The sequence below is a fragment of the Antechinus flavipes genome, chromosome X (assembly GCF_016432865.1).
Source record: "Antechinus flavipes isolate AdamAnt ecotype Samford, QLD, Australia chromosome X, AdamAnt_v2, whole genome shotgun sequence".
Lineage (NCBI taxonomy): Eukaryota > Metazoa > Chordata > Mammalia > Dasyuromorphia > Dasyuridae > Antechinus > Antechinus flavipes.
The window spans coordinates 42177335-42203487 of record NC_067404.1 but is presented as its reverse complement, the minus strand read 5'-3'; the positions used below and the strand labels follow the sequence as shown (position 1 = coordinate 42203487).

The 26153-nt window shown below is 36.5% G+C and overlaps 1 protein-coding gene across 1 annotated transcript in view; it reads right to left on the bottom strand.

The window, feature by feature from the left end:
* The window catches only part of GPC3 (glypican 3), a 703653-nt gene that overhangs the window by 517274 nt on the left and 160226 nt on the right, over positions 1-26153 (bottom strand). The window lies entirely within an intron of this gene.

The following is a 26153-nucleotide window of genomic DNA, read 5'->3' as shown; positions in this document are numbered from 1 at the left end:
TTGGGGACATCAGAGGTTTTTAAGGGTGATATCAGAAGATGAAATCAGTGCCCAAGTGGTGAGAAGTCCCTAGAGCATACCAAGATTGGAGGAGTTAGTAGATAGATAGGAAAAAGAAACAAAATCAGCAATGACTTGAGCCCCATAAAGTAGAAAAGCAAGCCCAAATACTACTTTTAAAGAGGATTGTGAGTTGTGCAATTGTACAGGTTTGGGAGAATAGAGGGCTAACTCTATTTTTTCCCTGTGTTTGTGGTGGAGAGCAGGGAAGGGATATCAAGATTAGAATTATAAGTAGAAGAAAGGTACAGGTCCCTATGGTTGTTGGGATGATCAGAGCAGAGGATAACGACTTTCAACAACCCCAAGGACTTAGTTGCTTTGGCAAGAAGGACTCTATAGGACCCTGAGAAGTCAATGGTCTCTGGAAATGGAAGGAACATTGTCTTGACCATTTACAGGCTCAAGTGTACATTTTATGTGTTTTGTACTATTAAATAAAACCTATTCTAAATTCAATCTTTTATTAATCTGAATGCTTCAGAGGAGCTGAAAACACTTTTTTCTATTTCTGGAGTGACATAGATATAAATCAAATTCTCCATGTTCCCAGGAGAAACTTTGGGTAGGGTCCAGCTTAAACCTGGTTCAGGCAAACTGAGAGCTTTGGATATGGACCATGGGTCATAAGCGATTCAAATCCAATTCCTCAAAACTTTCTTCTTTTTACTTGGTTGTAGCTCTGCACATTGAATATCAGTCTTCTAAAGTTGCTCCATGGTCTCAGTTTAAAGAAAACGCACTGATGGTACTAAACCCACTGTGGTGATATATGCCTCAATTCAACAAACACTTCTTAAGCACCTCTATGATATGCAAGGTATTATGTTAGATGCTAAAAATACAGAAAGACTGATGTAGTCCATGACATCAACCGTCTTACATTGCATCACTCCTCCTTCAAATCTAATCTTTCACCCCAGTACCTACATATTCTACCTAATGTAGTGGTCCTGTCACTTCCAGCCTCTACAAAAATGGCTCCCATCTTCTTAGCGAATTAAATATAAAACCCTGATCCTGGTTTTCCAAGTCCCCATTAGCAGGTTCCCCTTTATTTCATACAACTTCTTCTTGATAATATTCCAAATACAATGCCATGTCTAACATAGATTCTGAGTAACTAATTCATTGGTGAAGATTTTTTCCCTTTCTGCATCATCCTAATCCATGCACCAGATCAATGTATTTATTCTTCCAAAGTCATTATGCCAAAGGAACTCAACGTATCATTGAAATCCTTCATTCAACAGTGGCTATGTTCCAAGAATGAAATATATCATTTCAACTCTCCAAAAAACAAACAATAATTCTTAAATGCCTGTAGAAAGCTGAATGGATTTTGAAAATTACAAGATTATTGTTTTACTAGTTTAAAAAAGTAATATCTTAGCCAGTAGTTTGCCTTATTCAAAATAATTGTGAAATCCTGATTCTCTATATCCAATATTATCATACTGACCACTGTTAATGACTCATCATTCAAATATCCCACAAAGATCCATCTCAGTTTTTCAAATTCAAGGGGACAAAAAGACCCATACCTTCTTTCCTCTATGCCAGTCAAGGTTCCCCTACTGTGTTTGCCTTGAAGGATTCCAAAACTAGTTTTCAAAGCAGATGTATCATGAAGCTCACACTGAGTCTTTGAGACTCATTGTTCCCTGAACATATTAAGTTGATGCTTGGAAGGAAAGATTGTTTTTTGAAAGCTATTATAATGCCTAAAAAGAGCCTGACTCTTTCTGATAAAAAAATAAAGTCTGCAGGATGTCAATGGGAACAATAAGGTTTAATTAATTTTTGCCCCCTCCCACCCAAATCTCCTCCCCTACCATACACATTTCTGGTTGTTGGCAAAACACATTCTTCAAATGAGGATACAGAGATCTATTGTATCTGTCAGTGATACACCATGTCTTCATCCATCACTCTGATTTAGCTTGATTATTGGCTTTGCTGAGTGAGAAAGAAAGTTTTTTTCCCAGACACTTTCTGGTGCTAATGAATTACAATTGGTAATACAAACTATAAAGTCTCCAAATCCTTTCCAATTCAACAAAAACTTCACAATTCTAGAAGATGAAACTTCCCATCCTTAGAGGTGCATCACTATCAAATTAATTAATTAACCAACCAATTATCAAATACTCTATAGGTACCAGACTAGGTGCTAGTAAAATAAAGATGAAAATTATATAGTTACTACTTTCAGATTCAACTGGAGGGAAGCAATATGCACATATATAAGTAAAGTCAAGATATACACAAAATAAATACAAAATCATTTCATGGAAGAATAGTCTAACAACCAGGGCAACAAGGTAAGATCTCTTGTAAGAAGTACAACATGAACATACCTATGTGATTTCTTTCCTGAGTTATAATCCCACATTTGTCACTGCTTGCTGGCCTGATCTACCTAGATAGTCTGGAAATATCTCAACATGGCCAAATAAAACAATTTTTTTCCTCAAACTGATACTTTTTTCAAATGTACCAATTTCTCTCCATGATATCACTCTTTTAAAAAAATTTTAATTAATAATAGCTTTTTATTTTCAAAATACATGCAAAAATAGTTTTCAACATTCACTCTTACAAAACCTTGTGTTCCAAATTTTTCTCCTTCTCTTCCTCCTATTCCCCTCCCCTAGACAGCAAGTAATCTAATATAGGTTAAACATGTGCAATTCTTCTAAACATATTTACACATTTCATCATGCTGCACAAGAAAAATCAGATCAAAAAGGAAAAAATGAGAAGGAGAAGAAAAGCAAGCAAACAAGAAAAAAAGGTGAAAATCCTATGTTGTGATCCACATTCAGTCTCCATAGTCTTCCTTCTGGATACAAATGACTCTTTCCATCACAAGTCTATTGGAACTGGTCTGAATCACCTCATTGTTGAAAAAAAGCCACATTCATCAGAACTGATCATCACACAGTCTTGTTGTTGCTGTGTACAATGTTCTCTTGATTCTATTCACTTCACTTAGCATCAGTTCATGTAAGTCTCTCCAGGCCTTTTGGGAATCATCCCACTGATCATTTCTTATAGAATAATAATATTCTATTACATTCATATACGATAACGTGTTCAGCCATTCTCCAGCTGACAGGCATTCACTCAGTTTCCAGTTCCTTGTCACTACAAAAAGGGCTGCTACAAACAGCCCTTTCCTTCCCTTATGATCTCTTTGGGACACAGGCCCAATAGAAACACTACTGGATCGAAGGGTATGCAGAATTTGATAGTCCTTTGGGCATAATTCCAAATTGCTCTTCAGAATGACTGGATCAGTTCACAACTCCACCAATAATGCATTAGTGTCCCTGTTTTCCTACATCCCCTCCAACATTCATCATTATCTTTTCCTGTCATCTTAGCCAATGTGAGAAGTGTGAGGTGATACCTCAAAGTTTGTCTTAATTTGGATTTCTCTAATCAATTGTGATTTAGAGTTTTTTTCATATGACTAGAAATAACTTTAATTTCTTCATCTGGAAATTCATATGCTTTGACCATTTATCAATTGGATAATGGTTTGAAGTCTTATTCATTTGAGTCAATTCTCTATATATTTTAGAAATGAGGCTTTTATCAGAACCCTTGGATGTAAAATTTTTTTCCCAGTTTTCTGCTTCCCTTCTAATCTTGGCTGCATTGGTTTTGTTTGTACAAAACTTTTAAACTTAATATAATCAAAATTATCCATTTTGCATTTCATCACATTTTCTAGTTCTTCTTTGGCCCCACATTCCTTCCTTCTCCATAGATCTGAGAGGTAGGCTATCCTTTGTTCTCCTAATTTGCTTATAGTATCATCCTTTATGTCTAAATCATGAATCTATTTTGACCTCATATTGATCTAGGGTGTTAGGTGTTGGTCAGGCCTCATTTCTGCCATACTATTTTCCAATTTTCTCAGAAATTTTTGTCAAATAGTGAATTCTTATCCTAGAAGCTGGAGTATTTGGGTTTATTAACACTAGATTACTATAACCATTGACTCTTGTGTCGTAACCTGTTCTACTGATCAACAACTACTCTGTTTCTTAGCCATTACATGGTACCACTCTTCATCCAATTACCTAGGCTTGAAAACCCAGAAGCCCCTTTAACTCATTCTCCTTTACTCCCTAGTCCAGTTACCAAGGTCCACTATGCTACCTCTCCAATCTCTCATAAAACTCTCCCCCTCCTTTGTTGTGTTACTATCACTACTCTAGAACAGGCTCTCATATAGGACTATTGCTGCTTGTTCCTAATTAATTCCTCTATTCTCAGTCTCTCCCTTCTCCATTCCAGTGCTTCTTAATGAATGTTCCTTAAGCACAGCTCTGACCATAAATGTGATTCTTCTATTCAAAACCCTTCAGTGGCTCCTCATTGCTACCAACTAAAGTCCAGACTCTTTAGCCTGGTATTCAAAGGTCCTGCATGATCCAGGCTTCCTTCATGTGTACCCTCTCCAATTGTACACAAAAGCAAAGCTGGCCTGTCCCACCATACCATACATATTTTCAGTATTATACTCAGTCACTCAATAAACACTTACTAGCATACTCCCTTTGTGCCTTTTCCCACAACATTCTCTAAGTCGAGAATGAAATCCTACCCATCCTTCAAAGCCCATCTGAATTGCTCCAAGAGGTCTTCCATGATTTCAGAATCACAAACCTCCAAATTAGAAGAACTCTCAGAACTTATTTGGTACAACCTATGCTTGAAAAAAAAGAATTTTCCCTACAACATATCTGAGGAAGGATCATCCAGCCTCTTCTCATAGATTTCTCTACCTCCTAAGATATTCCATTCTACTATTGAATAGCACTAATTTTCAGTAAGATTTTTCCTTACATCAAATCTAAATTTGACTCTTTGCAATGTACACCCACTGCTTCTAATTATGTGCAGTGGGTACAAGCGAAACGAGTCTATTTCCTCTTCTTCACGACAGCCAACCTATCCCCAGAGACTTCTCTTCTCCAGGATAAATGTCCCAGGGGATTCAACAGTTCTTGATATGGCATGAAGCTTGAGCCCTTTGCTATCTGGGTGCCCCTCTCCTGGGCATTTGAAGGAAGGATTTCTTACTAATTTTGTATGTCCCAGCCCCTTCTGGCAGGCAATCTGCTGAAAAGATGGATCCTTCAGAATATTGTTTTAGATTCATATAATCAAACACATAGATTGCCAAAGGAGACTGATTATACTAAAATACAGTGATGGAATTGTTTTTTACAACAATTAACTTCACAAATCTCTAATTAACATGTCTATTCTAAAGGTAATCCTGAAAAATGGCACTTACAGCTGAAACCAGTGGGGCAACCAAGATAGAGTACAGGGGGATCATTGCCTTCTTACTACTCTTAAATGAAGCCTAAGCCTTCTTGGCTGACACTCTACCCTGGTGACTACTATAGAACTTAGAAATACAAAAGAAACTCCAACTTCTACAGACATCTTGTAATTCCAAAGATGATTTTTTTTAAGCCCAGTAGAAGACATTTATGTTTATCCTTATTAACTCCCATCTGATGGTTTGATCTTCTGACCTATTAATATCTTATTGAATCCCCACTCCTCTAAGGGATATGGCAGCTCTCTGCATACCCTTTGTTTGATGTCACTTGCAGATCTGATAAGCATGCTATCTAGACCTTGATCTGAGCCCTTGATAAAAATCACCAAATAAAAATTTTTAATTGATAAATAGCATAGATCTCTGGACCTTTCTAGCAATGGAAATTCAATGGAACTTGGGTGTGAAGTCAGAAAGACCCGAGTTCAAATGGGACTCAGATACATATTAGCTGTGTGATCCAGGGCAGGTCACTATCCTTGTTTGCCTCAGTTTCATAATCTACAAAATGGAGATAATATTAGCTCCTACCTCTCAGGATTGTTGTGAAAAGATAATGACTATAAAGCATTTAGCACTATCTCTGACACACAGTAAGCTCTATATAAATGTCAGCTAGTAGTAGTAGTAGTAGTAGTAATAGTAGTAGAGTCTGCTCTCCAAAATAACACCAAACATTTAAAAACCACTCTTGGGATCTAGTAAACCAATGCCTTCTCTACCTAATTATTTAGAGCTAGAATCTCCATCTTGTCCACAAGAGGAACATAAAAAGCATTGACAAATGTTAGGGTAAAATATGGATAAATAGCTATCAACCAATAAACAAGCAATTATTAAACACCTACTATGTTCTAGACAGTATGCTAGATACTGGAAATACAAATACAAAAAAAAACTAACTTATTTCACCATAATTTTTACTTACATTCTATTTAGGGAAATAATATGCACAATGCCTACAACATAAATACAAGGTGATTTCAGCAGGGGAGCTACCAGAAGGAAAGAAACAAGCATTTATTAAGTGACTACCACATGCCAGACACTATGGCCCTTTTCAAATATTATTTCATTTGATACTCATAATAAACCTAAGAGGGAGGTGCTATTGTGACCCCCCTCCCCATTTTACAATTGAGAAACTGAGGCAGACACTAAGGAACAAGCTAAGGATGACACAGCAAATTAAGATCAGAAGTTAGATTTAATTCAAGTCTATCTGACTCTAGACCCAGGGATCTCTCCACTGAGCTACCCAGTTAAGGAGGAACAGGTGGTGCTTGAAAGAAGTCAGGAATTCTAAAAAGTTGAGGAAAAGGAAATGATAACTATAGATAAAAGCCCCGTATAAAGACATGGAGGAATGAGATGGAATGTTGTATATAAAGAATATATTTCCTCCATGATGGTGAGTGACATGTACAAATCCTGGAAAGGTGTCTCCACAATTCTCCAGATCTACTAGATCTATCTTTACTGTAAATAAAGGAAATTCAATTATGCTGATGGGACCTGCTCTTCGGGAAGCCAGGGTAGCTCTTTGAGATCACTGCTTCTCTAAGTTCACTACATATGGAATGGTCACTAATGACGCTAGCATATTTTGAGTTTTGCCAGAAACTGAAGTCAAGCTAACTGGTCTAGAGTTTACAAACTTTTATTTGCTATCTTTTTTTTTGGGGGGGGGGAGATTGTTTCTCCTCAATTTATAGTTTTTACACAATTGTTTGCATGTTGTCTCACCCCACTGGACTATACATTGATATTATATATCAACTAAACTAAATAACCATCTTGGTTCTGATCTTTCCAGCCCAAAAATCATTCTTCACAGATAAAACAAGCAAAGTAAAAAGTGAGCAGTAAGGTCTTTTCTTTGCAGTCAATTATGATATGAATCATCTCCTTCCCTATCTCACAGGCTAGGTGGAACAGTGGCTAGACTTGGGAGTCAAGAAGATATCAATTCAAATTCAGCCTCAGACACTAATTGGCAATATGACCCTGGGTAAGTCATTTAGATTCTGGCTGTGTGGATCATAAAAAGGGAAAAATAACAGCACTTATTTAACAGGGCTAAGGTGAGGATCAAAATCCCTTTGTTAACCTTAAAACACTATATTAAATGCTAACTATTGTTATTATGAAAAAACAACAACAAGGACAACAACAACAACAATACTAACCACTAGCCACCTCCCAGAGGTATGTGGAGAAAAACACTTTGACTGTCATATGCAAATTTTCCCTAAGGCTGCCGCTTTTTGTATGTATTATTCCATTTGGTACACAGGACTTGGTAAATAGTGATTACAGAGCCAGTAGCGAGAACCCCTGGGGATATGGAGGAGAACAGTGAATTTCAATAAAAAGAGACCTAGATTCTAATCCCAGCTCTGTCAGTAACTCACTGTGTGAGACACTCTGGGCCTCAATTTTTCCACCTGAAAAGTAATGACAATAACAACCCACCTAATTAAATTTCCAAAAAAAAATTAACTTTTAAGTATTATCGGAACATATTCTGTATGGGAATGAGACTATTACAAAAGTCTTACTCAGACGCCTCATCATGGTTCGGAGGTGATCGGGGGGTGGGGGGTCTTGAAGGCTCTGCTGGTAGAATGTGATCTTTGGGAGGTTCTCTAATTCTGAAAAGGCTTTCAATGTAGCCCTGGCAACAGACTATGTCTGCTGACTGAGGATCAGCCTAGCTAAATAAGAGGCAGCTCATCCTCTATAGGCTGGCCCTTAGGTAAGGAATTCTGTAGCCATGGAAACCTGGGAAACAAAGAAAAATCCAAAATGGCTATCAGTTCTTTGTAGAGCCCTTTCCCTTCTGCAGTGACAGAGGCAGAATGGCGGGAAAGGGGCCCAAGAAGCTAAGAATCATGCAATTTTTGATCTGGAAACCTTAAATTATCTGCTGTACTCCAAATGTGTGATCTCTTGAGAGATGGTATTTTTTTCCTTCACTGGAGGCCTTTTAGCAGAGCCTGAATGACCAATTATTACATTTTTGGTAGAGGTTAGCTTTTCCTTCCACTCAAATTCTGTCATCTTAAATAAACACACCAGTAGAAAAAAATAAATCATATTAATCTTGACATTCTTGCTTTTAGGGAAATAGGATGACAAAAGGACACTGTAGTTTAAAATAAGGGTGATTCATAGGTCTTCTTAAAGAAGCACATAATGGGGCTGGTGGGTGTTTTTTAATTATGTGTCCAAAGGAAACAAGAATCATTATTTCATAGGATACTTGTTCATGCCGTCTTGTAAAGCTCATGATAAGCATTGGTAAGAAGGCTACCATGAAGATAATTGCCTCAACATCAGTTTCAGAGGATGAGATGGAGAAATTTTGTAAAGATCTTGATAATACCATCCTAACTCCCATTAAAGCAACATGTATTATAAAAAATAAAGCACAAATGTGGACACAAAGAGGACTGTAAAAACACACACTGGAAAATGTGATTCAGGATTAAAAAACAAAATAGGTTGTGAATGTATAGACTACTCAGAAACTTAACACCTGTATATTATTTATATTCTCTCTTATATGATAGTGTAAAAGCATTAGATATTATGAGTCCCATATGTCATTTTTGAAAAGAAATCAACTAGATCTGAAAAAGCAAGAAATTCTTAGTTACTGATATGGCAGTCATTTCTGCATTAACATCTGTTCAATCAGACCATTGGCTTTTTTAAAACAAAGATTAATTATAAGTAAATTATAAGAAGAAAAGATGAGAAGATATAGCATGCAACTTAAAAATCTCCAAACTGAACTATGTAAACAAATTCCTGATGCAAAAACAAATTTAATGAGAAGGGAAAATAGACAAAGGAACAGTTATAGACCAAGACTATTGTCATTTCTGATAATAAAGTAAACACTGTGAAACTTACATCACAATGGGGAAGCCAAAAGAATCTCAAGCCTATCCCACAAGCATAACACCTGCTCTCCTTAGCAGATGGAGGAAAATAGAAGCCAAAGGAAAAATGGTTTCAAGTATGCACTCATTTATAACGTGTTCTAGAAGACAGTGGATGATGGTGTGCACTTATACCTTATCAAACAGTGAAAAGTTATGAAGGAAAAATCAAACTTCAAGAAAGCTTGGTGTGAGATTCACTTAATTCAGATTTCCCCCAAAGAATTAACATTTGAAACCAAAAAAGTGACAAGAGACCAAAAATGAAAAAAAAAAGAGAAAAATATCTGCCAACATTTCTATTAAACTCTTTTCTTCATAAATAGACTCACTAGGATTACATTTGTACCCCAAAAATACAGTTACTAATGAGCTACATGATGTTCAGAAAAAAAGGATGGGTTGGATCTCATTAACTAAAATTCTGTTGGTCAGAGAGACATGTTCTGCCCAGGAAGATGAGAAAGCTCTCAGGAACCGAATTCTAAAGGTAATAAGAGAAACAATTCCAATGAGGAAGAAAATGAGGAAACTGTTTAAAGAAGTCAATGTGAAAGCACAAGAGAATTCATCAGCCATATTATATTTTTAATAAGATAAATACAAGAGATGGAAGCAAGGACAGGCAAATAAGGATAAATACAAAAGCAGAGCATGAAGACAAGGATATCAAAGCTCAGATAAGCTATGTTTGTTCTATACCTCTATGTTTCCATTTGTAATTTCACTGAATCACATATTTTGCTTGCTCCTTTGATTAAAGTTTTCAAACATCTGTCAAATTTATTGATTTCAAAAAATAACTTATCTTTATCAATTCAATTCTATCCTGTTCTATCTTTTTTGTTTCTGTCCTTATATACTTTCTTCCTTTACTTTAAATGACTATTTTGTTCCTTTGCTGGTTCCTTTAAGGTGTATTTACCTTTCTCTCTTTTATTTATTAGTTTAACTACTAAATGCTATAAGTTTAACTCATAAAAATTCCTTTCACTATATCCCATAGGTTATCTATGTGTAGTATTGTTGTTACCATGATCTTTTAAATATTCTGTTGCTTTTCTAATTTTTTCTATTACTAATTGATTTTTTTCATTTTCCATGTAATCTGATAACTTTTGTTCATGATATTTAATTCTAATTTCATAACATTGTAGTATAAAAAATTGTATATAGTTTCTAACCTTTTGAATTTCTGTGGGTATTCCTAACTACCTAGTATATTAGCAATTTTTTTGAATATTTAATGGTTACATAGAAAGAAGTATTCCCTGTTTCTTCTATTTAGATTGTTCCACATAGTTATTAATTCCAACTTATTAAGAAGCATATATCTGTAATTTATTGCTAATCTTTTCTATTTTTTCACATTCTGAAAACAGTAGTAAGGTCCCATATTATTCTGTGTTCATTTATTTCATGTGTTGATATTTTACTTTGTCAATTTAACTCTCAAATCATTTGTCACATGTAAATGAAGAATTGTTACATATTTTTGTTCATTTTTCCCTTTTACCATCACGTAATTCCCTTATCTAAATCTTTTGCTATCTTCAAGTTTTAATTCTACCTTGTCAGATGCTATTACTGCCACTCCTGCAGTTTTTGCACTTGAAAACAACATATTTAGTCCAGATCTTTCCACCAACAAATAAAACCTATATTATACAGATTATTTTCAATAAACAATTTTAAGAGACAAATATATTTTTATAACATTTAAGAGACAAATGTATTTATGTTGTTTTTGCAAAAAGGTAATGATAACACACAAAAAAGTACAAACCAATGTTACTAAAATGGATGTATAAAACGCCAGCCAATATAGCAATACATTAAGACAATTATTCCTTATGATCAGGCTGTATTTATAGCAGGTAGGTAAGGTTTATTCACAAACAAATATCAACATAATGATATAACAAAACATATAAACTAAAAACATCCCCAAAAGCATATTATTATATCAATAATACAGGAAAGGCATTCAACCAGATCCAATATTCAGTCATGATAAAAAATGCTAATAACAATTGGAAGGGAGGGATTTTTCTTCAGTATAAGAAACAGTATTTACCTTAAGCAAAGAGCCAGCATAATAGGCAATGAAGAAATATTTAATATATTCCCATGAAAAATACAGATACAAAGGAAAGATAGCTACTCTTCCTGATTTTATTTGGCATAGTATTAACAATTTTAACAAGTTTAGTAAAACAGGAGAAAGATATTACAAGGATTTGCATTGGAAATGAAGAGTTAGAAATTTCCCTTGCAAGATGACATGAAAAGTGTATCCAGAAAATCTAAACAAATCAGTTAAAAGATTAATGGAGACAATAAATGAGTTCAGCAAAGTTGCCGGAGATACAAACTTCACCCACAAAACAGCTGCATTCTTAACTATTTGCCATAAAGATGAAGAAAACATAAAAAGAAACCCATTTACAGCTACAACAAAAGGCATCAAAATATTTGGGAAATTAAGCAACACAGGGATACACAGGACCTCTATAAAGACAAAAAGAAAACGATGATGACCAAAATAAAGACAGACGTAAATAACTGAATGGGCATTTAGTGTGGGCTAAATTATTATAAAAATAACATCATTTCCCCAAATTAATCTGTATATTTAATACAAGGCCATTGAAATATCAAGGGGCTTTTGTTATAGAACTAGACAAAAATTATAATGACATTTACTTTTAAAAAATGAACAAGAATACTTAAGAGTCCCACTGAGCACAAAAGTTTACAAAGGGAGTCTTTCAAAGGTAGGCTTTAAAATATATTACAGAGGGATTTTTCTTAAAAGTATCTAGAACTGGGCAAAGAAAAAAAAAAATAAATCAGAGAAATAGATCAATAGATTAAAAGGTATACATGCAGACCAAAGATTAGAATTTGAAAGACTAGGAGAAAAAACTGAGAAAAAGATGTTATTTAAGAAACATACTTAGGAAAATTGGTATTCATTTTAGGTCATAGATTTTAGAGCTAGAAAAGAACCCCAGAGACCACCTAGTCCCAAACTTCCTCACTTCATAAACAAAGAACTGAGGCCCTTGGACTTGTGCAAAGTCATATAGTAATCATAAAGCAGAAATTCAAACCTAGGTCCTCTACTTGTCAATCCAATATGCCTTCCACATTTAAGTCATATGCTTGGATCAAAAAATTCAACTTCACAAGTACAAGATGGAGGAAGCTTAAAAATCATCTTAAAAATATCTGGAGTTTTTGATGTATTACAATTCAATGTGACTGATCATGGCAGGAGTTTCTAAGAACTCCAATGAATAATGAGGAATGGTAGTCAAAATTCAGGCTGCTTTTAAAATAGGGCAGAGGACATGGAGATTCTACAGCCTTGGTTAGATGCTATTTAATGTAGGCTTAATTTCAAGTACCATTTTTTAAAAAGGATATTGATAAGTTAGAAAGGACCTTAGGATTATGTCATATAGGGATCAGCTAAAGGAAATGGGGACATTTAGCACAAAGAAGAGAAGACTTAAGGAAAAGCTAATGTTTTTTATGTCTTTGAAAATGTGAAAAATGATGATGATGATGAAGAAGAAGAAGAAGAAGAAGAAGAAGAAGAAAAGAAGAAGAAGAAGAAGAAGAAGAAGAAGAAGAAGAAGAAGAAGAAGAAGAAGAAGAAGAAGAAGAAGAAGAAGAAGAAGAAGCAGCAGCAGCAGCAGCAGCAAACATTTATAAAGTACCTGCTATGTGCAGGGCACTGGGCTAAGTGTTTTGCAAATTTTTTTCTTTTGATTCTCTCACAACCCTGGGAGTTAGGTGCTATTATTATCCCCATTTTACAGAAAAGGAAACTGAAGCAGTCAGAGATTAAGTAATTCCAAGCTGGCATGCTTGGACCCTGTGTCTGGGCTAACAGAAGCTGACTTACTACAATGCTTTCCAACACATCCAGTCTTTATTATTCTCTACCCTTATTAATGGGGTAAAGTCCTAGATCTGGAGTCAGGAGGACCTGAGTTCAAATTTGACCTCAGATGCTTATTAGCTGTGTGGCCCTGGGCAAGTCACTTAACCCCACCTGCCTTGCCAAAAAAAAATGTGACTTGATCACTTCTTCTTCAATTATTTTCTAGGAACCACAAAAGTAAACCTGATTCACTTGGAAAAAAGAATTCTTTTTACACTAAAAGTCCCAAGGGAGGATAGGTAGTGGATGCTATTCATTATAAGTCCTCAAATGAAGACTAGATATGAATTTGATGAGCACATCGTATTCCTCAGTAAATTTTACTATGTGGCCAGCACTATCCCTTTCTTCTGTAATGGAAATGGCATTAAATAAAAGAAATACAACAAGTACAGGTAGACTACACTAAAAGTAGGTGGAGAAACTACATGCTGAAGGCAACACAGTCTTGAAGGTGCTGAGAGGCTGATTCTCAAGATGTCTGAAAGAAGGGAAATTACAGGATTATTGGAAAAGAAAAATGCCATGAAAAATATTATTAAAAATGATGACCAAGAGGACACCCAAACCTAGAGACTTTCTCACCCTTACAAAAGATGAGAATGAGTTCTATGTATATAGAAGATCGCCACAGAAGTGAAAAGATGGGTTTTCACAAATCATATTCTGTAATAACCCATATCTTTACAATGGCATAACCAACTGAAAACAACTATTTTTTAAAAACCCAACATTTGACTCGAATGTTGTCACGTGCAAAATGTAGTCTTAAAGGCTCTCCTTCAACAAGGTATGTCACACAAGTCATACAAGAGTTCTTGTTATATATGACACTGGAGGTAACTTTGTCTGAGGACCTTCTAAAGATAGCAAGGGAGAGTGAGAGGTATGCTTACCCGAGGTGTTCGTTCTTATCTAAGATGTCAAGAGCAGAGCCCAAATGGAAGAACAATATGCCATAGATGGTGTGGTCCTTTGAATGCTTCTGCTTGTAGATGACATTTTTAAAATTTCATCAAGCCCTGGAATACCGCAGAGCTTCCTATGGGAGATTTATAACCATTCAAGAGAGTGTGTCTTTTTAATGCACCCAGAAAATGATGGAGTGGAGATACATTTACCTGAGATACATAATTTGGAGTGGAGATACATTTACCTGAGAAAAACACTATAGTTATACAATGAGATGGGTCCAGAATTAAACAGAGGGAAGAGAATAGATGGAATTGTATCTGAGAAATGGAATACTTGCTTTCTAATAAATGGGCTTCTTTCTATCAATAGCCAATTATTTTCTCCCCTTCTCACCTCTCCCACCCAAATGAAAAAAAAAGAAAAGAAAAGAAAAATTTTTAAATAAATCTGCACAGTCAAAAACAACAGATCCCCATACTGTTCATGACCAAGTCTGTCCATTTTGTTGTATGGATTGAATCCATCTCCTCTGTGTTATCAGTCTTGGCAAATGCATATAACATTTACAACCACTACCAAACTACTTCCAGCAAATAGAGTCCATCTTTCTAATCCCAATATTCTTTTGATTATATAATATCATGAAAACCCTAATCTCAAAAAAAATCAAATAAATGGATTACCCAAAAGAGCAATAGACAGATTCAAGATTAGCATAAAGAAGCTGTAGTGTATAACCAATGTAATTTTATGTACAAGAGGAAATATAAAAGATATTATCACTGAGAGGTATGACCAGAAAAAGAGGTGGACCAATAATTTAGAATGAATGAGAGATAATCAATAGATTGAATCATACAACAGTATCCACACAATATTAAGATACCTAGAGGAAGGATCTCTGCATCATGTTGCATAGGCTTTTGTGAAGGATTTATAGGAAAATAGGAATAAGATTTTCAGAGGCTGAAAAGGCAGAGAAGAATGTTGGGACTGGCACCACTGGAAACCGTATCCACATTAGTGAGCTCAAAGATACACTAAAGAATTAAAGGATGGTGTATGAAGACTCTTGCTGCTACATGTGGAATCTTTAATACAAAGTTTAAAAAGCCTAAGGGCTTCCAGGCAGAATATGCAAACTTGGAAGGCAATAAAATATTCAGTTTTCCAGTAAAACACCTAGAGCTATCAGTAGTAATGATACTGTTGGTCCAGGGAGCTGGAAATGACCTCCCCTACTGCCCCCTCTTCTGTCTTACCCGTGGCTACATGGAGTCAGCCTTATTAGTGAGGGCATGTTGGGATTCACGTTCCCCTTGGAGCACTTCTTAATTGTTGGTACCCAGGTACAAAATTGTCTCTGCACTACATGGAAACCTGGGATTGGGAAATGTGATTAAGTTCTGTCTGCTTCATTTTGTTTACTGCTTTCAAATACACACACCAACTAAAAGGCCGCCAACGAATCACTGCCTGGTGAAGCCTTTTATAAATGAACACATAAGAACAATTTGGAATTAGAATGGGATTTTCGAGAATATAAGTTAATACTTGAAAAGTTATCTTAAGCAGTTTAAAAATTCCTTCAGACAAAACTTGTTTACAATATTCACTGGTTCAACAACCCTTTACTCCGTGATTAGTACAGCTATGTCTCTGGACCAGACATCACAACTTTCAAATGAATGGAATTAATGAACATCTGGATGTTTCTTTTCAAGTCTCTTGCAGAGCAACCAAGACCCTGGACACAAAAGAAAATACCTCCCAGAAGATATATCTGACTTGAGGTAGGGAGACTTTCTTTTCAGTGGTAGCTGGACTTCTGGAGACTTGAATATTTACCGGCTTCATCCCCAACATGGCTAACCAAAGTACATATTTGTTTTCTCTATTGCTCTTTCTGTGTTGCTCTCCAAAGGCCTGGAGAAATTGTTTTGCTTTGCTGAGCCATCATAAATTTATCATGCTGAACTTGTGACCCAGGCTGGATGAGAACCAGGATGATGTCCAACACAGAGTCGGAAAATTCACTGGTTTCTTCTAAATCACCTCGTTCTCACAAATATGGAAAATGTGCTTGCTTTATTTACTTTACATTATTCTCCCCCTCTCTCATGGGCTGCCAGTGTGTTTTATTTGAGCAGTTTACCCAGACCTCATAAATACTGACTGCATTGTATTTGTGCCCAGGACTTACATATGGAAGGGCCTTTTTCCTACAAGGTTTCTACACTTATGCTTCAATATCATTCCATCAAACAAAACTTCACTGCCTCCCTCTCCCCCAAACCAGCTTTACTTCCAGAGCTCTCTTGTTATCATCCTTCATCAGGCATATATCCCTTATAAAGAGTTCGAAAAGGTCGGCAGATTTATTTAAGACTAAACACTTAAAATGCTCCTTGTTTTTAAATCCTTGATCCATGGTCCATCAGTCATTATGGAGGACAAAGTGACAAAGGAGTAGAGCTGAAAGCAGCCAGAATCATGAGGCCTGGATTTGAATCCTCACTCTTCAACCTATTAGTTTTGGGATCTTGGGGGAGGAACCTCAAACTCTTGGAACCTCCATTTTCTCCTCTAAAACTGATGAGAATAATATTGCTATTCCTAATAGCTGCCGTGAAGAAACAGTGTTTAAAAACAAGACACACATATATGAAGAAAACCCTGGATTCAAATGAATAGATTCTGAATGGGCCAGATTCCAGGGTAGATTTTAATATATAATCATAGTTGATAAGAGCTCCTGAGTCCTCACGGCTAGAGAAGATAAATTCCATTGTCCAAATGGACTTAGGGAGCTGAGATTCTTATAAAACCTGGTTGGAGGTAGAGGAGTGGAAGGAAAGGAGATCAGACGTATATTTGATGCATTTGATGCATATTTTGATGCATAACTGAATGAAGATAGTCATCAAGATGGGTGCCCGCATGGAAGGCAGACCAGCCACTTTCTAAGTCCCTATCTTAACAACAAAAACAAACCTGAAAATAACTTCATACTACTAACTAATGATGGAGAAATTTAGTGAAAACCTCTATTAGTGACTACTTGCACCCCAGAACAGCCAAAGCTAGCCCAAAGTCCATGGGCAGCAGAAAATGGTGTAGCAAAGGTGGTCGCAGCACAGACAAATAAACTCATAGTCTCTCAGAACAATTAGAAAAAGGTCAGAGATACCTATAGCCACAGAGCTCTCTGTCTGGAGACAACAGGGGCAGAGGGCATACTGAAAAAGGCTCAGTGTAGAGCTCTTGGAAGTTCTGGGGAGCAGCACTCAGCAATACAAGCATGGCAGTGACTAGAACGACTACAGTGACCAACACAGACAGAGACACTTCCAGTCTCTGTGTTTCCCAGTAGAGGGGGCCTCAACAACCCAAGGCACAAAAATCAATGATCTGAGATGGAGGGGGTGAATTAAATCTGGAAAGAGCATACTAGCACAGGAACTCAGGGTAATACAAATCAAGGTCAAAAGTCCAAATCAAAAACAGAATGGGCAACAGGTTTTGTCAAGAGAAGGAATCATGAGTCTCAAAGGAAAAAATAAGTTTCTACAAGAACTACATAGTATTTAGAAGAATGAAGTAAAAGATTTTTTTTAATTAAATAAAAGCTCTGGAGGAAAGAATTGGAAGGAAAATAGTTTAAAAGACAAAATAGTAAACCTTGTCCAAGTTAACAGATACCTGAAAACCAGACCTATCAAATAAAAGCTGCTGGCTTCATTAGACAAAAAGAAATATTAGAACAAAGTTAAAAGATTGAAAAAGAAGAAAATAGCTATCTGCCAGCAAAAAAAAAAAAAAAAAAAAAAAAAAAGAACTAACTTAGGAAATCTGGCTTAGAAAAGGCAGGGGAAAGTCATCTAAGAATTATTGGAGTCACTGGAAACTGTGATCAAAAAACATATTGGACACTAAGTCAGTGAAAATAGAAAGAATCTACCAATAATAATCTTAAAGGAAAAGGCTCAGGAATGTCATAGAATTCAGAACCCTTATATCAGAAGAAAAATACTGCAAGCATCCATTAAAAAGCAGTTCCAGTACTAAGACACCAGTCAGGATCACACAACACCTAGGAGCTTCTAGGTGGATGCACTTAGAAATCCAGCCTCACATACTTATTAGCTATGTGACCTTGGGCAAAGTGCTTTACCTCTGTTTGCCTCAGTTTCCTCAACTGGAAAAAATGGGAATAATAATAGCACCTACTTTCCAGGGTTATTGTGAGGATCAAATGAGACATTTGTAAAGCACTTAGCAAACCTTAATGTTCCATATATAAGCTCATACCTAAGAATAACTTATTCTGATAAACTTAGTAAAATACTACCGGGGCAGGAAAGGGGGAGAGAAGGATCTTTAATTGAACATAGGACTTTCAAGCATTTCTGATGAAAATATCAGAAATGAGTAAGGAACTCTGGAATACATAGAGTTCAGAGAATCTAAAAAGGTAAATTTCTTTGACCAATTAGTATGACTTAGAGAATGATACAGTGATAACAGACATTCTGGGGAGTAAAAATAGAGGGCAGGTCCTCTTTGTAAGAAATAGAGGAGCAGAAATAGAAGTGAGGATGAAAGGAGCTTAAAGACACTAGGATAGAAAGGAAGAAGGGGGTAGAATTCACTATTTCACATATCTGGAGTAAAGAGCTGTGGAGGATAGGGTCAAGGAGGTTGGTATCAGATGAACCTCATTCTGATTCAAAATGGGCAAAGCAGTTGAATATACTGAGACTCTGGTGCAAAAAAAACCATCAAACTCAAGAGAGAAACAAATGAAGATCGCAAGTGGTGTAAATAAGACATAAGATAATACCAGGAAGAGGACAGCTGCAAGGAAAACAAATTTCTTAACCCTCCAGAAAAAAATAAAAACAGTGTGGATGTGGAGAGGGATTTAAAGAACTAGACTTTAAGATAATCACTAACTAGAATGACTCCAAGACAATTGAGAAAGACCTGAATAAATGTTGATGTATGAATGGAATGGAACGGAATATGATTGGGCCATAAGAAATGATAAAAAACAGTTTCAGAGAATCCTGATGGTACAAATTGATGCACAGTGAAATGAAGAAAATCAGAAACAGGATGACAATTTATATCAGCATGGCAACATTATTTTTAAAAAAGCAAGTTTGAAAGAATTAAGAATGCTGTTAAATGTAATGATCAATTGCATATATCTCCAAAGAAACCATCATGAAATATGTCTGACAGAGAGATGACAAACAGTACAGAATGAGGCAGATTTGGGACCATGGCCAGCATATAGTTTCATTTTGCTTGATGATTTCTGTTTTACAAGTTTTTTCTTCTTTTGCTCTCTCTGTTTTTGATTGGAAATTGAGCAGAAGGAAAGGGGATTAGTAATAGTGATGCCAAAAAAGGTCTTATTTTGATGTAAACAACCATAAAACAGAAGGAGGTTTAGAAGGAAGTATAGACAAATTGGACAGCTTTGAAAGTAACATAAATTTTATTGTATGATTTTAAAAAAGCATATGATGTGAAATGGAGATTCATGTTTTCATAAAATATTCTCATTCTGTATTCTTTGTAAGTGTTCTTTTTTGCTGTTTAAGTTCAGGAAAAAGAAAAACAAAAAAATCATTTAATCACATGATACCACCTCTAAGGTATTTCTTTGCACTTTACCATCTACAATAAAAGGTCTCTTTATCTCTCTATCTCCATTTTGGAAACATACATTCACTTTGCCCATTTCAGAAAAGAAGTAAGCTGTGCTTCTTACATTCCTCTCTCCTCTGATGTTCATTAATTAGGAAGAAAGAGCATCAGAAGTGTGCATCTCATAGCCTCTCAGTTTCAGCTCTCCACTACTGTGTCCATAGCCAAAAAAAAAAAAAATTACCTCCCTTGTTACTTTGCCAATGGAACAAATGTTTCTGAGTCTAAGTGTTTTTGGAGTTACTATCCCCATTCATTCACTCATGTAACAAATATTCATTATATAACTGTTGTGTACAGACTACTGTGCTAAGTGCTTAGAGAGCTAGAAAATTTAGATAGGGCCTGGTCCTTCTTCTCATAGAACTCAGTCTAGTAGAGGGAAAGGTACCAACACAGATGCCTACAATACACAACATATGCTAAGTACAGCACAGATGTAGCAAACAAAATACTTGAAGAAGTCTTTGGAGAAACGGAACGGAACTATGAAGTAGTAATGAAGATTGAGACACAACTCTGGGAAAATACAACACTTGAGTTGGGTTTTAGAGGGTGAATGGAAATTCAAGAGTTGAAAGAGGACTGGATGGTGTTTCAAACAAAGGGAACACGTGAGCAAAAGGTTAAAAGTGAGTAAAGTGGAGGACATGTCAAGGGGATAGAGAGTAGTTCAGACTGACTGGAGTATAGTGTGAGGAGAAGGGAATAATAGGGAATCAACTATCAACGTTTAAGTTGCATCTGTCTGCAGACAGAGGAGATGTGTCCTTCTATTTGGGTAAAGGGGGGTTCTTCTTCAGGAGTTTCCTACAGCAAAGAAATCACAAGTCCAACCCCACCTCCAAATAAAAAGGCAAGGTAGTGGAGGTCCTTGAATACTCGGGAAAGAAATCTAGCTTTTACTTGTAAAGTGATAAGAGGTACTACAGAATTCTAGACAGCAAAGTGATATGGCCAGGATATCCATACATCATCACCACTACCATTTATATAGTTATTTAAGGTTTGCAAATTGTTTTACATCATTTGGTAGCAATGTAAAGGACATATTGAAGAAGAGACAGAGTAGAGACGAGAACTGTAATTCTCTAGCAAAGTCTTTTCAAGTTACTTAGAATGATGTTCTCTTCCAAATGGAGCCTTTCTCATTTTATAAGACATAGAGAGTTAATCCTCAAAGGTTTTACCCGTTTGAAAAGGCAGGAGCAACATGAAGTCGAACTCATTGAAGTAGAATATAAATTGGTAACATTTTTAGTATTTCCTTCTCTGATGCTGCCTTTTTCTTAAAGCAAGATTAGTCTGAAAACAAGAAAAGCCAGCAGAGCTGAAATTAACCATCAAAAAAGACAAAGAAAACAGTTTTTGGTGGGGACATCCTAGAGCTGATTGTCCTTGCCAATTAACAGGAAATCGATGTGGCCATTTCAGTGAGGGAAAGAAAGGATATAGAAAAGTGTGAGAAATGACGGAGATAAGAAATGAATTCTTTTCTGCATTTCATCGGTTCAATTTAATTAAATTGACATGTATTAAGGACCCATTACATGCACCAGCCCGTGCGGGAGAAAATTCCAAGATAACTAAAGCAGGGGCCCTGCCCTCAAGAATCTCAAGATCTAGAATAGCAGAGATGAAGCATGGGCATACATAGCTATGTTCCAATTAAAAAAGCTAAGTGTAACCAAAAAGCAGAAATTAAAGCTAAAGCAATCTAAGGAGACAGGGCTTGCTTCTCCTTGGGGTGGGGCTAGAAAGGTGGTTTCATAGTAAAAAGTTTCATTTCTTTAGGAAGAAATTTTTTCTTCTTATTGTTGTTCAACTCTTTCAGTCATGTCTGATTCTTCTTGCCCCATTTGGGGTTTTCTTGGCAGGGATACTGGAATGGTTTCCCCTTCCTTCTCCAGCTCATTTTACAGAGAAGGAAACTGAGGCAGACAGCATGAAGCGACTTGTTCCAGGTCATATTGCTATTAAGTATCTGAGACTGAATTTGAACTTCATTGACTCTGGAGGAGAGAGTGGGGCTGGTGATCTGGAACAGCCCTGCCTCACTGAAATCCAATTCACACGGAAATCACAACATCGCCCTTCTGATATCATAGGCCTTCTTGGAGAATGAAGGAGGAACAGAGCAATTTTGGACAAGTCTATGAGCCTCTTCAAAATGAGGGGGACAGAACTTGCTAACCCTCGAAGGCCTGCTTCTAAAGCTATGGTCTTGGGATCCCATGGCATTACTCTATTAATGAATTAATGGCTCATTCAAATAGGAATGGCTCCACACAGCTTTGCCATCATTTTAGCCTATGTCTTTCATTCGTTCATTCAACAAACATATGTTGAATGCCTAACAATCCAGCAAAAAAACATTTATTAAGCACCTGTGTGAAACATCAGGAATAAAAACAAAAGATAAAACAGTCTCTGTCTTCAAAAAGCTCACATTCTATGGGGAAGTAGCACATAAATACCTAATGTATGCAAAGAAAATACAAGGCAGGAATTTTTGAGGAGGTGCTAGTAGCTGGGGCAAGAGGGCACCAAATCAGGAAAAGTCCCACATAAGCCATGCCATTTGAGCCGAGCTTTCAGAAAGCTAGAAATTGGAACAGATGGTGGGGGGAGGGGGGAGGCAGCTAGGTGGAGCAGTGGAGAGAGAGAGAGAGAGAGACAAAGAGACAGAGACAGAGAGAGAAAGAAAGAGAGAGAGAGAGAGAGAGAGAGAGAGAGAGAGGGAGAGAGAGAGAGCGCGAGCTCGGGGAGCAGACAGTTCACTCCAGGTCTGGGGCCAGCACAGGGACAGGAGAGGGGAATGTCATGGGGGAACAACAGCAGATCAGACAGTGGGTAGACTACATGAAGGGAAGTAATGTGCAATAAATCGCAATCCACATTATAAAGGGCTTTAAATGGCAAAATGAGGAGTTTGTACTAGGGAGTCAGTAGAGCTTCTTGAGCAGGGAAGTAACAGTAAAATCCGTGTTTTTGGAATAGCACTTTGGATTGTAGAGAGGAGACACTGAGACTAGCACCCATTAGGAGACTAGGACAAGGACAGCTTGAAAGAATTTACCAAATACTTAGAAAAATCTAGGCAAACTATATTTGCAACTTTCCTACATTCTAGGATTTCTCCACTGTCATATCATAGAAAGTTTGTAGATATAGTTTTCTTTCTATTTTAAGCAAGTGTTGCTAAGATCTGTTTTTCTTTTCCACAAAGTTAAGCTGCCTCTTTGTGATCACTATTATCTTTTCTAACTTTCTTTTTAGAGAATATTCTAGAATCATCATACTAAGAATTTGAAATCCATCCAGTTCATTTGCCAATTAAGACTCACTTCCCCTTTTTGGGAAATCAAGGCATTTGTTCCTCTCCACGTCTGTGGTATCTTTCCCATTCCCCATGATCTTACAAAGATAGTAATAATACTTGAGCAATCACTTCTGTCAGTTCTTTCATTACCCTGGGATGTAGTTTGGGTCATTTGATTTTAACTCATCAAGGGCCACACTTTCACTATCTTTCTACTACTTATCTTGAGTTTAAACTACCAATTAGGGGAAAGGGAAGGGAATATGTATTTATTAAGTGCCTTCTATGTGCCATACACTATGCTAAGTACTTTACAAATCATATCTCATTTGCTCAATTAGTAATTTTCATCCCATGCTTCTTACTCAGGCAGTCAAAATAAGAATGGAAATGTTGTCAAGTGAAAGTTGTGCTCTTGGGTAACTGAGAGAATGAATATGAGGATTGGAGGAGTTGATGCAGAGACCGAGGGGAACTTTGAGTTCAGATTGTTAAAGTTTCACCAAGATGGAGATTGAAGTCCCAAGAATGGAGCAGGAATTGGAAGAGAAAGGAAGACCAGGACCTGGATGCTCAAGACAGTGAGGAATATGTGGGAATAACACAGAAAATGTCAAATGGCAGCAAGAAGGGTAGGAAAAGGGGTAACAAAAGAAATTTGGGTGAATTTCAAAAGAGAAGTCGGAGAAAGAGTGACAGGGCATCTCAAGGAGGCAACAGCCTCCTTTGGAGAGGGATGAAAAGGAAGTAGCTCACCAAGGAAAGCCAGATCTTGGTTTAAGCAAGAATGGAGAAGAATTACTATTGGAAATGGTCTCAGACATAGCAAAAGTTTTGCATAAAAGAAAAGCCAAAGCAAAATTGAGGGAAGAAGATGGGGAAAGGGAAGATTGCCTGGGGGTGGGGGGGTGGAACAATTTGGGTTTTGTGTTGCAGTTTCAATGTTGTTATGCTGGTAAATGTGTGTGTGTGTCTGTGTGTATGTGTGTGTGTGTATTAAAGAGGGAAAATACCATTGATTTCAGTGGTAGGAATCATGAGAAGGTAGAGTTACTAAAGATTTATGAGGATTTTTTCTGTTTTCTAAGGAGAATGATCTTTTGACCTCAAAGAACAGAATGAAAATGGCTAATTGATGATCTAATTTTACATGATCTTATTGGTAAGGTGATGCACAATGAAACCCTTCCACATCAACCTATCTATAGGACTCATGTTTACATCCTTCCATAAGTTCACCAGATAATAGGGCCACCCAATGCCTTCTTACTTCCTCCTGCTATCACAAAGATTTGGAGTACATAGGCTGACTGCTGGTTATCCCTCTCTATCTTTTTGAATCACACATTTCTTTAACTAAATATTGTTTCTCCTTTGTTTTCCTGTTTAAAATGTGTCAAAGCCTTCTCATGCCAACTATATACCATCTCCACTGCTTTTTGAATGTTCTTCAACCTTAATTCATTTGAGACAAGTTTCATGACTCAAAGCCACACATTATCATTAAAATTATGGATACCCAAGTAGCTGACGCTCAAGACAAATAGGGAGCTTGTAAGAGAATATCTGGCTGTCAATAATGAGTTTGATGACCAGGCCCAAATATATTACATACTCAAGAACTGAAAGAAATGTCGTATATGACTTCTGAGCCACCATGAAAGACCTTATGAAGATCAAAGAGAAAAGAACATCCCAATTTTTATAGAAGAGATTATAAACTACAGACTACTGAGTGTGACTGCATTTCCTGGCAAAAGTTGAACAACATTAAAGGGATGATCAATAAACACATAGAAAACAAAGGTAATCACAAAGAGCCAGCATGACTTCATCAAAATCGGGCCATCCCACACTAACCTCATATAGTTTTTTGGTCAAAGCTTCTTGTACATATATTTGAGCTAGATTTTAGTAAACCATCTGATCAAGTTTCTTGTGCTAATTTTTAGAACAAATGGGAAAGGATGATCTAGATGGTGCCAAATTCATGTCCTGTAGCCCTCAAAACTCAAACCAGTTTTAAATGTAATTGGGAAATATTTAACAGAATAAAAATACAGTCCAGTATAATATGGTTAAGTCAACACATAGCCTGCAGGGATCTGATTCTGCTTGTTCAATACCATAGATTTAGACAACAGTAGTTAGGCAAATAAGGAATTGGTTGGATGGTCAGCCCCAAACAGTAGCCATTTATGGATTATCATTAATTTGGAAGGCTTCTGATGAAATACCTCAGGGATCTTGGCATGGCCCTTTGCTGTTTAACAATGACTTGGGTAGAAGATCTGACCCCGAAAACAACAATTTCAGATTAAGAGTATATTGGACTAATAAAATATTTAGAATTTGGGAAGAAAAGTAAAAGTTTAAAAAAAAAAACAATGACTTAGGTAAAGGTACAGTTACCATATTTGCACACAAAGTTAAAAAAGATAGTTAACAGTGTAGATGAAAGAGGCAAAATGCCAAAAGATTTCAATAACATAGAAGGTAGACCCAAAATTAAGGAGATTAATTTCATTCTTATTTGGTTTCCAATATTATACTTGAATTCACAAAAATCAATTTCATAAAAAGTACAAGATGGGAGAGATGTGGCTAGTTAGCAGGTTATTGGGAAAAAATCTGGAAGTCTTCATGGACAATATGATGCGATGGTATGATGTCGCAGCTAAAAAAACATTAATGCAATCCTAGGATGAATTGAGAAAGACCTATTGTCAAAGACAAGGGAGGTTATAGTCCAATTGCACTATGCCCTGGTCATATCTCATTAATAGTAGTATGCTCACTTTGGGATACCACATTTTTAGAAGAATACTGGTAACATGGAGAACCTACAGAGGTCTATGATCA